Source organism: Microcebus murinus, chromosome 3 (genome assembly GCF_040939455.1).
Source record: "Microcebus murinus isolate Inina chromosome 3, M.murinus_Inina_mat1.0, whole genome shotgun sequence".
NCBI classification, from domain to species: domain Eukaryota; kingdom Metazoa; phylum Chordata; class Mammalia; order Primates; family Cheirogaleidae; genus Microcebus; species Microcebus murinus.
In genome coordinates, this window is record NC_134106.1 from 83132579 (window position 1) to 83148689 (window position 16111).

The 16111-nt window shown below is 42.1% G+C and overlaps 1 long non-coding RNA gene across 6 annotated transcripts in view; it reads right to left on the bottom strand.

Moving 5' to 3' along the window:
* Positions 1-1601: 1601 nt before the first annotated feature.
* Positions 1602-16111, bottom strand: part of LOC142870070 (uncharacterized) — a 52479-nt gene continuing 37969 nt past the window's right edge. For 3 of the 6 annotated variants that reach the window (XR_012918620.1, XR_012918622.1, XR_012918619.1), the window contains 3 exons: positions 14028-14103; positions 13732-13887; positions 9425-9692 (listed from right to left, as the gene is read on the bottom strand). This is a non-coding gene — a long non-coding RNA (uncharacterized LOC142870070). Of the gene's footprint in view, positions 9693-13731; positions 13888-14027; positions 14104-16111 lie in introns of all 6 variants that reach the window. The other 3 variants (XR_012918618.1, XR_012918617.1, XR_012918621.1) reach the window with 3 other exon arrangements.

The window sequence follows — 16111 nt, forward strand, 5'->3', positions numbered from 1 at the left end:
ATGCAAAGAATATCTGTTGCAAGACTGAATTGGAGCAAAGAAGAAAACCGCTTGCCCAGTATTTGACAGAAACTAAGTAATAAGAGACAAGCAGCATTTTTTATAACATAAAAATATTCCTTAACAGAGTGTTTCCCTATGGTAAAGTGGGTCTTATTTTGGCCCTTCTGCCCAAAGCAATATAGCCAAGATATATAAGAAGGAAAATATAGTGGGGCACAAAATTTGCTGAAAAGATTATATTTATGCTTTGCTTGGAGTGAAGATATGTTTTGAGACTGAAGTATTTTAAGTTGCCTTAAAAAAAAAAATACAAGAAACACATCTTTCTCCTGCCTTTTCAGACCTGTGGTCTAAGAATGAGGGACAGTTGCCAGGATTATTAAAGAAACTGTGTTCAACAGTGGAAAGATGTCAGGTTGTGGGATTTTCTGCCACGGGAGGTTTTAGAGGCCAACGTTGTCTGGATTTGATGACAGGTAATGACATTAACTAATTACAAAACTAATCACATTTGGAGCAGTGGAAGCTGAGATCATGATAAGCGTAATCAAATCCCTGACTTCGGGGCTGCGGGAATCAGAGGGTAAGTTTTCTCCTCTTGCAAAGCTTGGCCAGATGCCTTTCAGAGTCCTTTGTCTGAATATTTTGGAAACTGCAGATACCAACAAGAGTTGGAACTGCAGCACCCAGTGGCCGGACTGGCACTCAGCCCGGGGACTAGGCTGGGGGAATCTGTATGGGTCCCGACGGGCTGAAGAGGAGCCCTGCCCACCTGCCACCAGGAGCTGCAGTCAAGGTAAAGTCCTGGACCTTTCAGACCCTTTTCTCTTCCCCCCAAAACCTGAAGACCTGTGCCCACCATCCCACCTTCGTCACTGGCTGGGATGTGCCTTGGACAAACTACAACTCACTGGAGCTTCAGTTTTTTCCCCTACAAAGTAGACATAGAAAATCTCTATCCCATTTGCCTCAGCACATTGATGTAAGAATCCCATAAAATAGTTTACTTGGAGTGTTATAAACTGTTCTGAATACAACGCCTATTGGTTGTATTAATCCGAGTTAAAGGCCCAGGTACCTATGATTGAATACCTCAATTACCAAAACAACAGGGAATTGTTCGAGCCAAGAAGCTGCCCACCTTCTAGAGGTCAGTTCCTTTCCCACCTCTTTCTTCTCTTTTCTCTCTTCTCTCTTCTCTCTTCTCTCTCTCTCTCTCTCTCCCTCCCTCTCTCTCTTTCTCTCTCTCCCTCTCTGGCTCTCACTCCCACTCTCTGGGAGGAAAGGGACCAGTCCATCTCCTTCAAAGCCTTTTTTAGCCCTTTTAAGAGACAATAGAGCACCAAGCTGTGCTGTGGAAATGCTCTGGTCATTCTTCCCATCTACTCACATTCCTTAAGCCCTGATGTAAAACTTGAAAGGAAATGAAATCCTAAATGTAAACACTATCTTTCAGTCACTTGGAAAATTATCTACCTCTCCTTTCTCTCTCTTATCAATTCACTCACCCTCAATTAAAGCCGTCCTTTGAGTTAAACCTCACTTTTCAGAAACCAAGCAATCGCTTAAGAAAGAGAAAAATATTAAGAGATCCAGATTTCAATTAACTTTGCCATTGATTTTTGTGTAATTCTGGGGGAGGCATTATTCTGTTGGCAAAGTAGGGGCAAAGAACTCAAAGATTAATGAAGGCTCTAATGATGGCAGCAGGCAAGGACTGAGACATTTGCAGTCCTATTCCCTAGGACTTTTGCTGAAAAGCAAAAGCAAAAATAGGAGGAAAATGGCCTTTGCTTTTTTAAAAGCTGCAATTGCTTCATAATCGTTGAATATGTATTGATCATAACAAGAGACCCATGGGTAGCACACGAGAGTGCACACACACACACACACACACACACCACGTAAATACAATGGAGGAAACCATTGATACAGATATAATTTTTAATGTGTTGTGTCATTGAATGTCTACCAGAAGAAAAAAGTCTCCCTGAAAATAGATTTAAAACAACAGGCAGTTTAATCAGATAAGTACACAGCATTCATCTCTGTCCCCTAGCAATATGATTGCAGCATAATGAATGAAGGGAAGGAGCTCATCGGGATCCATCTCTTCTGAGCAGCAGAGTGAAACCAACTGTCACTGAGAACCATTCCTTGGGTGGGGCGGGAGCAGGGTCCGCTGCTGTGATCATCACCATCTTCACGGGCTAAACTCGAGCAAAGGAAATAATCAACACAATGTAGGATTTTATTTTGAAAGGTTTATTCCAACTTTAGTTGACTTCCTAATGGGGGCTTCAGCCCTGCAACACGACTCACCAATTTTTGGAAGCCCCTACTGGGGTGGAGTGTAGGTCATCAGTGATGAGAAGATACCTTGCAAGGAAGTGTCAGGGGAGTTAATTGGAGCAAATACCCTCTTCTCAAACCAAATGCAAAAGGTGAGGCTGTTCAATTACAAGGCCATCAAGGAAAGGCTGTAACTCGTGCATGCTGCTTGCTGCTCTTATGCAAAGGCAAGTGTTAGATTAGTGCCTGACAGTTAAGGTCTGTCCTTGAGCTGCTGGTCACTGCTGTCTCCTAGGAAACAGTGGGGTTGGTGAGGGAGCCTGACGGTGCCAGCACTCAGAGAGGCCTGCGGGAAGCTGAGGCTCATGTGTTCGTTGACTGCCTCCTATGAGCCAGCCCTGTTCCAAGGCTTTGCCCCTCACACAACCCTGTGAGGTAAGTTCTGTTATTCCCTCCTTTTTACAGTCTATGCAGACAGATGAAATGACTCACCCAAGATCACATGGTTATTAGGTGTTAGAGAGGCATACAAAGCCAGGCCACCGCTGAGAGTACCAGGTAACAACTATGTGGCTGCTCAGAGGAACTGAATTTAATTGAACAGAAAATCGGAAAAGTGGCGGGCTGTAAAGAAGGCAGGAAATGATTAGGCTTAATTACAATCCTCTCCAAAATAAAAACCAATTTGCCCAGTTCTCCCCCTGCATCTCAGCAGTGCTCAGCAACATTTCCGTGAGTGCCTCAGAGAGACAAGCATCCTCTCCCTGCCCCTCTTCCTGAATCACCATCCTGAACGTGCACCACCCTGGGACTGACACTTGCTGCAGGGATTGCTACAGAGAACAAGGACCAGGATCAGAGGTCAGCCTGAGCCCCCGGAACTGTGAACTCCAGCAGCTCTGCCCCCAACACCCAGCCCGGATAGTCTTGCCTCTGCACTGGGACCGCAGCAAGCATGGAAGGAAGCAGATCCTCAGCACCCAGCATGAACCACCCATTTTAATCTTTCAAGAGTACTTAGATGTGTTCTAATAGTGGCTGCGGAGAATCTTGGTCCACAACATCAGCATATAAAAAATATAATTTTTTACAATTTGATTTCTATTTTGAAGCCTCATCCTTTAAGGGTGGCAGGGACCCAGTCCCACGGTCTCAGGTTCCCTCAGGTCATGGCTGAGTCTGGGGACTCTTTAGTTCTAAGTCTCGGTAGGGGGAGACGCACGAGTCTGTGATGTGGTGTGTCTCTTCAGGCAACCTCTGACATGTCACTCACTCCCTCCACCTGATCTTCAGACATCAGTTCACCCAAACTGCCCCGGACACGCCCTTGTTCCACCCACGTGGCCCCTTGGCTGTGTGTGGAGAGCAGGGACAGGACTCTGTCCCTCTAGACTGCCCCCCATGACCAGTCACTCCCCCACAGACCTGCCTGTCGCTCCGGGTGTGCTCTCTCAAGTCTTTCGCTGTGCCCTACAACCTTTCTGTCCCCCTGAGGGCTGGGGCTGTCGCAAAACAAAACAGTGTGTTGGGTAAGGCTTGCATTCAGATGAATATCACAAAAACCGGACAACAGAGGCTTGGCCAAATAGACATTTATTGTGGGACACAACAAAAACATCTGGTACAGTGCTTGAGGATGCAACCAAGGAGCCAGGCTCTTTCTGTCTCCACCCAGGCCTCTGTTTAGCAACGGCAGCTGTGCGGCAGGAGCAGGAGGCACTGGGACTGGGAGAAGCAGCCACGGCAGACTGCGGCGTGAGGCTCACAGGGCAGCGCTGGCGGCATCTGAGCACCCCAATTTGTAGGGGAGTCTGGAAGGTGAGACTTTAGCTTTTCAGCCTCCACAGCAGGTAAATGCTGGTCAGAAGGGGACTGAACAGAAGACTGAGGGGGCAACCGAAAGAGTTGCCACAACCAGGAAACTCATCTTCCACCGTCACTTCCCTCCCCAAAGCACCGGCAGGCTCTGGGCAGTGGCTTGAATGAGATATAGGTGGAAAAAAAAAAAACCTGAGAGGTAAAAAATTAGATAATGCTTCATACAATATTATCCCTCCCGCCTCATGAGTTCAACACCTCAGTCTGTGTCAACAGCCCAGGGGACATGCTGGTTTCAACCCACCTCAGGACTTGAACTCTGAGAATGAGACACCAAGACCTCACACTAGAACCCCTGCCACTCACTCAGGGGCTGCATGACTTGCACCAAGGACCTCTGTTTTTCTACCCTAACTCCAGCTTGGCCTAGGAGACCCAAAAGCCACTTGGTAAATAGACGTTGGGCCAATGAAGCTCTCCCATTTGGGAGCAGCAGAGGCTAGGCCAGCATGCAGCGGACCCTGCCTCCCTACCTCCAGGAGGCCCAGTCACCGAGGGAGAGCCCCAGAGGCTCAGCCACTCCGTACCAACTATGTGCCACCCAGTGCCTTCAGGGGCCCAGAAGGGCCAGTGTCAGGCTCGGGCCACCTGCGGAGATCACAGGGCCCCCTCCCTTCACTCTGGCTACCAGCTGGTGAGGCAGAAAGTCTCACCTGCTGAGTCTGAACTCATGTCTGCTACTCTATGTTCCTGGGAAGTCCTTTCTAACTGAGCCCCATTTTCCTTATTTGTAAAATGAGGATGGTAAGACCCACCTCACAGGGTTGCCGTGAGGATGAGACGCGGTGGGTGTGCAGTTCTTGCCCACACGTGCTTCTTTAGTCTGTTGTAATGACTCTTCTCATATAGGAGGACACTGGGGACTTGGATTGGACCAGGACAGAATCCAAATCAGTGCTGCCTGCTACAGACATGAAGGGGAACATTTTTACCTGTGTAAATCTACCTCCAGAGAGTGCTCCAAAAGTTGGTTTTGTTTTGTTGTGTTTGTTTTGTTTTTGGTAGGAGGTTGGCAGTAGCAAGGGTTGGCTGAGAACACTCCCTAACCTGGCGTGGCTGATTGGTACCAACCTATCAGAATCACCTACTGACCTCAATGCAGCAGAAAATTGTGAGTATTCATTCGCCCTGACGTGAGGTGACATTTTGATCTCTCACAGTGATACTATTGGTAAACAGATTGATTCTCTGGGGCTCTGGGGCTGCCTCTAGGACTATGTGCTTCCATATAGTCATCTGTACCCACGTGTAAAAAGAGGGCTTTGTAATCAACACTAAGTGTAGCACAACTAAAAATGATGTGCTTGCCAAAAAATAAAATAAAATCGATCTCTGGCTACATTAGTGAAGCATAAGTCCTGTGCACTTGAACAGACCATACCTGAAGTCCAGGTGCATTCTGTGAGCCACCCTGTAAGGCCAGAGGAAGACAAACTGCAGCCTGTCCCGAGGAGGAGACTGTGTGGCCACCGGGCACAAAAAGAAAACTCCTCCATAAAGCCAAGTTGAAGAAACAGAGAGTGTTTTGCCTGGTAGAAAAAAAAAAAAAAAAAAGGGCAAAAACTATCTTTGAATATATGGAAAGAGCATTCGTATGTAAGAATAAACTTTATTATATGTGCATCAAGACTAGAACCAATCACAGAAAATTCACAGAAGGCAGGTTGTGACTCCAGTGAAGGGAGAGAGACTCCAATGACGCAACCGGACAGTGGACGTGCAGCCCTGAGGGGCTAGCGGGATTAGAGACTGGAGGCCGAGTGCTGATTGTGGATGTCGCATCCCACTGCCTTGTGGTGCTGTGGTGCAGAGGAAGGAGATCGTTGTTTCAGAACCCCCTTCCACGCTACCTGCTCAGGGCCGTTGGCCACTTGTTCACCCGGCTGCCTTGCAACAGACAGCACAGGGCACAACCCAATGGGCCCCTGCTCAGGTCCTTGGCTGACTTCTCTCCTCCTACCCTGGGGCTCCTCTGCCACCCCTACAGCATGACACGTCCCAGGAAACTCTGCACAGGCATGCTCAACCCAGAGGTAAGAGGATGAAATAAAGGAGTATTATTAATGACCCACGAGGAAAACCATTTACCAATCAGAGGCTGCAACTGGCAAATAAATTATTTTCCCTTTCTCCCTTTCCCTCCACCCAATCAGTCTGTCCTGAGCCTTAATAGCTATCTATGCTCTAGGGGGTTGGTCCCTGTATCTGTTTCCTATAGCTGCTGTAACGAATCACCACCGACTTGGTGGCTTAAAACAACAGAAATTTATTATCTTACAATTCTGGAGGCCAGAAGTCTGAAATCAGCCTCAGTGCTCTCACATCAAGGTGTTGGCGGGGGCTGTGCTCCCTCCAGAGGCTCCAGGGGAGAACTCCTTCCTTGCCTCTTTCAGCTCCTGGTGGCTGTGACGGTTCGTTCTATGGCTTGTGACTACATCACTCCTATTTGACTGCTGTGACACTCCATGGCTTGTGACTACATCACTCCTATCTCTGACTGCTGGATCACACTGCCCTATCCTCTTCTGTGCATTAAATCTGCCTTTGCCTCCACTAAGCATATTTGTAATGGGATTTAGCATTCACCCAGAAAATCCAGGGTAATCTCGCATCTCAAGATCTTAATGACATCAGCAAAGTCTTTGCCCTAGAAGGTAACATTCACAGGTTCTAGGGATCAGGATGTGAACATATCTAGGGGCCAGTATGTAGCCTCCCAGAGGTCCCAGATGACTGAGCAATCACTCATGCTTCATGCCAGGCTGTGGCTATGTCGATAACATGCCCCCGTATTCGCTCCTTTCATGGCAGCCACACTATCTGTCTCCCGAACTCCTACAACTCTGGGATCGAACTCTCCAACTAAAGAGGCAGCACATGAGAACTTCTTCAAGCTCTACTCTCTAGGGAACCCAGAGTTGTATGTGTAATGGTAATGGTAGCAGACAGTGCGTATGGTAATGGCAGTAACAGTAATAATAGCAGTACAGTAACTGTTTCCACAGTTTTCAAAGGTGTTTAACTTTCTCCCAGAGCATCGTTTAATCACTGAAACATAGGCCTACACACTCGGGGAATGGAGGCCATCTATTGCAGTGGGATGTTCCACTGTATTGAAAGACTTATTCCTCCTCTACAAAACAGTTCCCACCTGGTGACAATTCTTCAGTAGAATACTCACCAAATGAATAGACTTAGAAAAAGAAGTGTATTCCACAGCAAATGGAAGAAAATCCATTCTATTACAAGAAAGTTAAATAAATTAGTTAATGTTTACAAATTCCTTACAGATGAAAAGTGTTATCTGTAGCAGCACTAGGTCCTGCTATGAATATGCCTTTTGTGTGCTGAAACAAATTACATTTCTTAAAACAGCAGTATCCCAGGCTCTAGGGATATCTGAGAAGTAACACACCTTCGTGGATGAATTGCTGAATTAGATATCATCACCTCCAAATTCAGTCAGCAGGGCTGTGACTGCCTTTTGTGGGGGAAATGGGAGGAATAGAGCAGAACTTTCTACTGTACCTCTTAGAGGTCTTTGCAGGTGACAACTATACAATGGAAGATTCTAGAAGATGGGTTTTTTTCATCAGGCAACTTCACTGGCACCTTTGTTTCAGAGCTTTTAGGTTCACAGGTAAATCTGCAGCGAACAAGTAGCCAGTAACATTGAATATGAGGAAAATATTGGCAAACTTCCCTGTTAAAAGAATGAATATCAAAAACAGAAACTTTCAAGAACTTCACTTCTCCTACCATGATAAGGCAAATTCAATATTTTGGTGAAACCTGCTACCTCCAGGCACATTTCATCATCATCATCATCATCTAAAAGAATTACAAGACATCTATCTCATTGAATAAATATCTGAATGCAGACTGTATATAACAGCAGGATAAAATAAGTCTACCTCTGGCAAACCCATGTTTAATATGATATATGCCATTTAGCCAGACAATTCACATTTGATAGTTTTTCTGGAATGGATTCCCTTGGATTTTATTTACAAAATCTTAATTTTCAAATCTCCCAAGCCTAGATTATCTTCCTCTTTTAGTTGCTAGTATAATCTGCTATCAACATTTTATTACCTCTCTTTCTCTTTCCTTTCATGGTATGTACACACACAGACATGTGCACATACACATACACACAACATAAAACAAGGTGTCAGGCAACACTGTGCAGAATGACAGCATTGCTCTCACCCTCCCCACTCATCTACTCTCTCTTTCTCCACTCCAAGTCTACTCCTTGAGCAGCACAGGGAAAATCTAGAGGATAATCTATGTACTTTTGAAGGATTCCAGCCACAGGATTCCAAGAACAAAATTATTTGAAGAGTATTCCAACTCATGTTTATATAGTTATCACTCTCTGGGAAAATTCAGCTCTTTTTCCAGCTCATAGTAAGTTCTTAAATAATGTTGAATGGCAAATGAATTAATGCACACGTGAACTAAAAGACAGCACATTTCTGAAACTATGGAAAGACATGTTATGTCAGGGAGCATCATGGTATATGTGAAAGAGCAGAGAACTGGCTTCCAGGTCTTCTACTGGCTGACTGTTTAATCTTGGGCATACTATCTAAATCTCATTTCCTCTCTCATACCAAACAGGGATAACAGCATTTATTCTAATGCTTTTATAGATAATATCTACACCACAAACACAGTACCTTATGGCTTAGAAAACACTTGGACTCACATTCTCTCACTTGATCCTCCAAGCCACCAACTGGTCCTGGAACAGAAGTTCACAATGTTGACCATAATGTCCTGATGGTATAAAGGTGTACTCCAAGCCAGAAGTTCCAGCCCTGTCTACACCTTCTTCTCCAGGTAGCAGGCAAAAGAGGAGCTGGCCATAGTCAATGACTTGCCATTGGAACAATAATGCAGACTTTTTTCTCTAACCATGACTTCTTGCCCTAAATCCTTCCTGCTCCATGCCATGCACACACCTGCTCTGAGCACTCATAAAATTAGCACGTTAACAAAGGCCCTGAGCATTTCTTCAAAGGAGTACTACTATAAAAATACCCACAAATTTATTTCTCAGCATAAAGTAGGTATTTAGTAAACACACAATGAACTGGACAAAAAAAATCAGGAGTCAGGAAACTTTGTAAAGAGCCTGATTGTAAATATTTTAGGCTTCGTGGGCCATGTGGTCTCTGTCACAACTACTCGATGTTGCAGTACAAAAACAGCTGTAGACAATACATAAACAAATGGACGTGTCTGTGCTCCAATAAAACTTTATTTACAAAAACAGGTGACAGTTCAGATTTAACCTGATGGAGGCTTGTTTGCCAACCCATAGACTACATCATCTCTGGGGAATGTCTTGTCAAAAACGTCATTCTAGCACTTCCTTTTGGAAGCAGGGTCCTGACTACTCTTGCTGAACACATATATTCAGGCACTTTGTCTCTCTTCCTCCTCTGTCCTTTGATAAACACCAACTGGCAGAGGGGCCATGGAGCATTTTCTCTTCAATTGCAGTTATTCTGAAAGACAAAGCAGGGGCAGAGATTAAAACCAGTCCCGAGGTCTTTGTGCCATACTCAGCGTATCAAGTGCCCCTCTTCAAATTGTATTGAGCTAGCTGTATACCTTAATAAAGAAAATAGAACTATTCTTTCACTTAATAGTCTTTTAGTAAGGGTATGGGGGCCAGGTTTACGAAAGGCCCTTATAAAATGCTGGCTGAAAGGCAATAATGCTCCTTGGCACCACAGAATCTTTTTCATGTGAAGCTACATGATCACTTTTCATTTTGTTTCTCAAGCACTCCATGGCACCCATCCATGTATTAGGCTAATAACTGCATGAATCTAGTTAAAAGGAACCAAGCAATTATTTTAATTAGAAGAGAACAAAAATAACACTCCTGGCTTCTGTTTTAAGGAGCAAGAAGGAAGTAGTCAGGGTTCAAAAAGATCCCACAAAATATTTTTGTGAAAGGAAAAATAATTAAGGCCAAATTTAGAATGTACTTGCAATACATGGGCCAAATAAAATGAATGGCATCACTGTGAACTAGGACCCATTCATATATAAGAGCCCCAGAAAGTCCATTTTATGTGACACCATTTTGAGGGTATAGCCAATTTTACAAAGTGAAAGTGAATGTCTACTAGAGACTTTAATGATCCTTGTGAATCTCTCACACAATTTCCTAAAGAGTGTCTGTGTAAACTCTTTTATTAATAAGAGAAAGGGGAAGGATATTGGTCGATTTGCCTTTTAATAAGCAGGATTTTTTTAATTTAAATTCTTAAATTGCTCAAATTTGTTTCTCTGAGAAAAAAAAAAATCTATCTTCACAGGAAAATCCTTGCTGCTAATCCATTCTATAAAAAGTGAATTCCACCATAAGAGGATTTTAATCAGCTGGAATGAACTCAGTTATACAGGAAGAGATTTTATCTACAGATTTCCCTGAGCCCTTGCCTTCCTGCCTCCCTCTGGTCATGGCATTTTGGCCCTTTTATTCCATCTCAGGCTTCCAAAAAGAGATGGAATGAAACTCAAAATAGTCAACCACTGTTGGTTTTTTTTTCTATTTGGATCTATAATTTTCTATTGAACACCTGTTATCTGCCAGCACACAGAAAGTTACAGGTGTACAAAGATGGCTAAGATCCAGACCCTGCCTGCAAAGAGCTCACAGTCTAATCAGACAGACAAGTCATGGGCAGAAAGGAGAGCCAAGCAGCCACAGCTGAGTGGGAATAAAGTTATCTGTCTTTAGCTGATGGTTAAAGCATGGATAGTCTATTGCAGGGAGAAAGATAAGCACAGGCAAAAGCAGGAACACAAAGAAATCCTGGGTGGACACAGATAGAGCTACCAAGCAGATAGAGCTGTGAGGGTATAAAATCAGAGACTAAAGTGGGACAGGAAAGCAGACTGGAGAGGTAAGCAAGAGCCAGGTGCTGTGGGCTGAATGTTGATGTCCCTCCAAAACTCATAAGTTAGAACCTAATACCCGATGAGATAGTAGTAAGAGTCAGAGCCTTTGGGAAGTGATTCAGTTATGAGGACTCCACCCTCATGAATGCAATTAGTGTCCTTATAAATGAGACTTGAGCAAGCTCCCTTGTCCCTTCCACGTGAGGATGCAACAAAAAGGCACCATCTATTAACGTCTTACTAAACACTGAATCTGCCAGTGCCTAGATCTTGGACTTCCCAGCCTCCAGAACTATGAGCAATATATTTCTATTGTTTATAAGTTACTCAGTCTAAGGTATCTTGTTTAGCAACCTGAATGCACTATTTCTATTGTTTATAAGTCACCCAGTCTAAGGTATTTTGTTTAGCAACCTGAATGCACTAAGATACCAGGTCATGAGAAAACGTGGGCCATGTTGGTGACCTAGACATCATATTGCAGGGCACTGCAGAGCCACCACATGATTTTCAGCAAAGAATCAACCTGGTCATCTTTCCATTTCAGAATGAGAACTTGCATGGCTGAGAAGGGAATGATATAGGTATCCCATAAATTCCATAGCCCAGGCAAGAGGTGGCAAGGCCTCGAACTGGGACAACACAAAGTAGGAAAGGAAAGATAGGGTGAGGAATAAGACATACTATACTAAAGGAGATTTTAAAAGTAAAAATGATAAAGTCTGTGGAACACTGGCTGAAAGAGTCAAAAGTCAGAGATAAAATTGGCTTTGAAGATTCTGGTGGTGATCAGATGTTTTATCTGAATATTTTTCATATGTTCAAAAAGACTCCTCATCTGATGGCCCTTGATCAGGGTCCTGGAATTGAGATGCAGTAAGAAATTTCAGCTTTGAGCACATGAGCGTATTTCTATTTACTTTTCCATGCAAAACTCACATGAAACCAGATTCCTCCTATAAGTCTAAGTTAAAATACAAAGAAGCCTGGAAGGAAAGAAAACTGTGGTATTTACTCAGGACAAACTACATACATGTTTAATTACTATATTAAATTGGACTCTTTTATGTTTTAATATTTAAAAGAATGTATAATTCTCAACTCATTTTATGAGCCAGCTGAACCTTGATAACACACCTGACAAGAACATTACAATAAAAGAAAGTTACAGGCAAGTCTCATTCATAAACATTGCTATAAAAATTATTTTTAAAAAATATGAGCAAAATACATGTATCAATGCATAGAATAAATAATACATCACAACCAAGTTGGGTTTAATCCAGAAATACAGGATTGGCTTAACATTCAAAACCCATTGAATATTTTATCACACTAACAGAATAAACGAAGTAAGTCATATGATCATTCTATAAATAAGTGGGTACTTAATTTATGACAAAAGTATCACCGCAGAGCATTAGGAAAAGGAAGTCTTTCCTGTTAATGGTGCAAGGTAAGTGGAAATCCCAGAGGAAAAATCAGACTTGATCCCAATCTCACACTATCTATAAAAATCAGTGCCATGTGAATTGTAGATCTAATTGTGAAAGGTAAAACAACAAAGTTTATGAAAGATAATATAAAGGATATTATCATGGTCTTAGGGAAAGCAAAGCACTCTTAAATAGGACACCAAAAGCACGAATCATAAAAGAAAATATTAGTAAATGAGACTATATTAAAATTAAAATCTTCTGTCCCTCCAAAGATACCATAAAGAAAGTGAAAAGTCAAGCTCAGAATGGTATATATTTGCAACACATATAACCAAAAAGATATATCTAAAACATATAAATGTCTCCTACAAATAAATAAGAAAAGATGAACAATCCAATAGAAAAATGAGAAGATTTGATAAGATCATTCACAATAGAGAATATGCAAATGACCAATATACATGAAAAAGACGCTCAATTTATTAAAAATCCTGGAGATGGAAATAAAACCACAACAAGACTCTACCGTATACCCCCAGAATGATCAAAGTAAAGAAGATTGAAAACACCAAGTGCTAACAAGGATGTAGAGCAGTTATGACCCTCACCTACTGCTGGTAGGAGTGCAAAATGGTACAATTTCTTTGGAAAACTGTTTGGCATTATTTATTAAAGTTGAACATAGTTATGCCCTACAATTCAGTAATTTCCCCTTTAATCTATACATAAACTAAACAAAATGCATGTACACATGTAAAAAAGACATGCACAAGAAAGTTTACAGCAGCACTCTCTGAAAATAGCCTAACACTCAAAACATCCCAAATGTTCATTAAGGGGAAAATGAATAAACTGTGGTGAATTATTGATACAATGCAGCAAAGACAAGGAAAATGTGCTATTAGTTCCCCCAACGACACAGATACAGCTCATAAATGTAGTGTTGAGAGAGTGCAGCCAGACAAAAGAATACCTTAACCACTTTAAATGTTCTTACCATAACAAAATAAAATCTTGTAAAAAAAAGCATGCCCACCATATGATTCCGTTTATTATATTTATATAATATATTACTAAGATAAGCTATAATTACATAATATTATTATAAACTATAAACTATATATAAATTAACATATAAAGTTCAATAAAAGCAAAGCAAGTCCATGGTGTCAGAAGCCAGGTGAGTGGTTACCTTGGAGGGGGAAGATGGGGTTCCATCACAGGAGACATTGGGAACATGGCCATGTTCTCTTTCTTGTCCTGGGAGGTGGCTATGGGATGTGTCCACTCTAGGTCAACACTTCCAGTCACATGCTTCTGCTCTGTGCCATCTTCCATACCTAGAACCCTAATAAAGCTTCAATTAAGAAGTTTCACATGTAGATTTCCATTTTCTTAGATGAAGTGAATGGAGAGACTAAGAAAATATTACAGAATATCTTTATGAAAATCAATCGATTTTAACTTGACAAGCAAGTTGGCTCTTACCTGTACTCAGTTTGCTCTCCTGATGCCAGCTCCAGAGCAGGAAACAGGAAGAACCATCCATGTGATTTTAGGGCTGCTGGATAAAAAGGAAGAGAATGCTTTCCCCGTGAGGGAGAGGAATGAAACGTGGACCCTCTGCAATTTAGCTAAGAAGTGAGTAATGCATAAGGGAAAAAGAGAGAGAGAGAGCTGAGGGCCCAATGTATAAAATAATGACAGTAATAATGGGCCTGTTGGAGGCTCATGTATTCTAGCCTTATTACATAAAATGGGATTAAAGGGTAACTAATTTAGGCTGGCTACAAGAAAATGCTTTCTTATGAAATGTATAATTAACCTGTAGCCAATGGTTTAGTAAAATCCAGCTCCTCCCTCAAAACAACAACAAAAAAAAAAAAAACACAAACGATTAGCTATTTATAGGAGCCAAACCAGCATCTGCAGTTACACTGACTAGTATTGTATTGCAAAGACTCTCCTGCTTCCAGGCAAAAACTGATCACCAGCTGGGGTCAGGAAGAAAATTTTCCCTTTGGTGTAGTATTTCACGACTCTGTTATCTAATATTGAACAATTCTCCAGGGCTGTGTAGTATTTGCACCTCCATTCAGGCACCTGGCTCTGGGATACAGGATGCTGTACTGAAACAGGCTATTGTTTTAACTCCGGATGGCAACACCTGTAGGCCTGTATTTAGGCAACACCTTGTGTTTCCAAAAGGTAAACACAATGAATATAATCAAAATTGCTCCTAACACTACTGTTTTTACATCAACAATCTATAAATATATGGAAGAACTCAATATATGTGCGAAATAAACAGAAGGTATGCCTATGTTGGGGTAATTCAAAAGACAGCTCTATAATTTAGCAGCTAGGATTTCAATTGTTGCATTTTTGGGTACGAAACATTATGAAAAACACAGATATTATTCATCAAAGTGATTGTCCTGTGCGCTTGTATACCTTATGTAATTTATTTTTTTCAGGGCTTTTTACTTCAAAGAAATCACTAGCTAATGACATTTCAGACTTTGGAAATTTTTTCTGATAGCACACTGGAATTCCCTCAGGGACAGAATTGTGAATAAGTGGATTTTTTTAAAGATCATTAACAGATATTACAAACCAATTCAAACTGAGCATTTTCTTTGCAAATTACCTTTAACTTTTAAAGCCATTGAAAAAAAGACAGTGAGTGATTTAATTTACTTAACCTGTCTACAAATTGCAGCTTTGTGCTCCATCGGCGATTGCATTTCCAACCAAAAAAAATCTCTAACTATCTCTAATAGAGATATTTTTCTAAATTATCACACTCGATGAGTGATATCTCAAAAGAGAGTAATGTTTATTTTTTTTCATTTAGCAAGTTGCCCTGGAATTGAGAATGTTTATTCTATCGACACATTTAAAGTAAAAACAGAGCCCTGCACTGACTATATCTGTTGCTTAATTAAGACTCTCCAGTAATTAGCAGGTTTATCATCTCCTGAGCAAATGGATGATGGAGTTTGGTGGTGGATTGTGGGTTTTTTTGAGGAGAGGGGAGGGCTCTTTTATTTAATGATCAAACCATAGTTTCTGGGCTAAAGAGCTAATATTTGGGGTGAGAAGCACCTTTATTCCTCCCGAACATCGGGCCTGATTCTTATTTGCATCAACACCCCGTTGTGTATGTTTTCCATTCAAAGAGCTCCTGTGGACTTCAAAAGGAGTTGCCTGTGAGGACAGGCTATGTGGGAGTCCTGGTGGGCCCCAGAACAGGCCCAGAGCTGAGAGAAACCATGCTAAGATTAGCTCACGTTGGAACCCCCCCCAAACCATGTCACAAAATTAAAGGGTCTCCCCTGCCTACGCCATCCCACAGCGCACGTGGGAAACGTCCCCAGGCTTGCCAAGCACAGCTCTGGCTTCTCCGGCTACTACTTATAAATATTTGATGAGTAGAGCTCCATTTATAAGAAAGTATGTTAATAAGAATATTCTTTGAGATTGGTGTCCAATGCAGACTTTTAAAAGACTCATTGTTTGAGGTACTAGAGGTTTCCTCTTTCCCCTTTTAAAGTACAAAGCCAATTTAA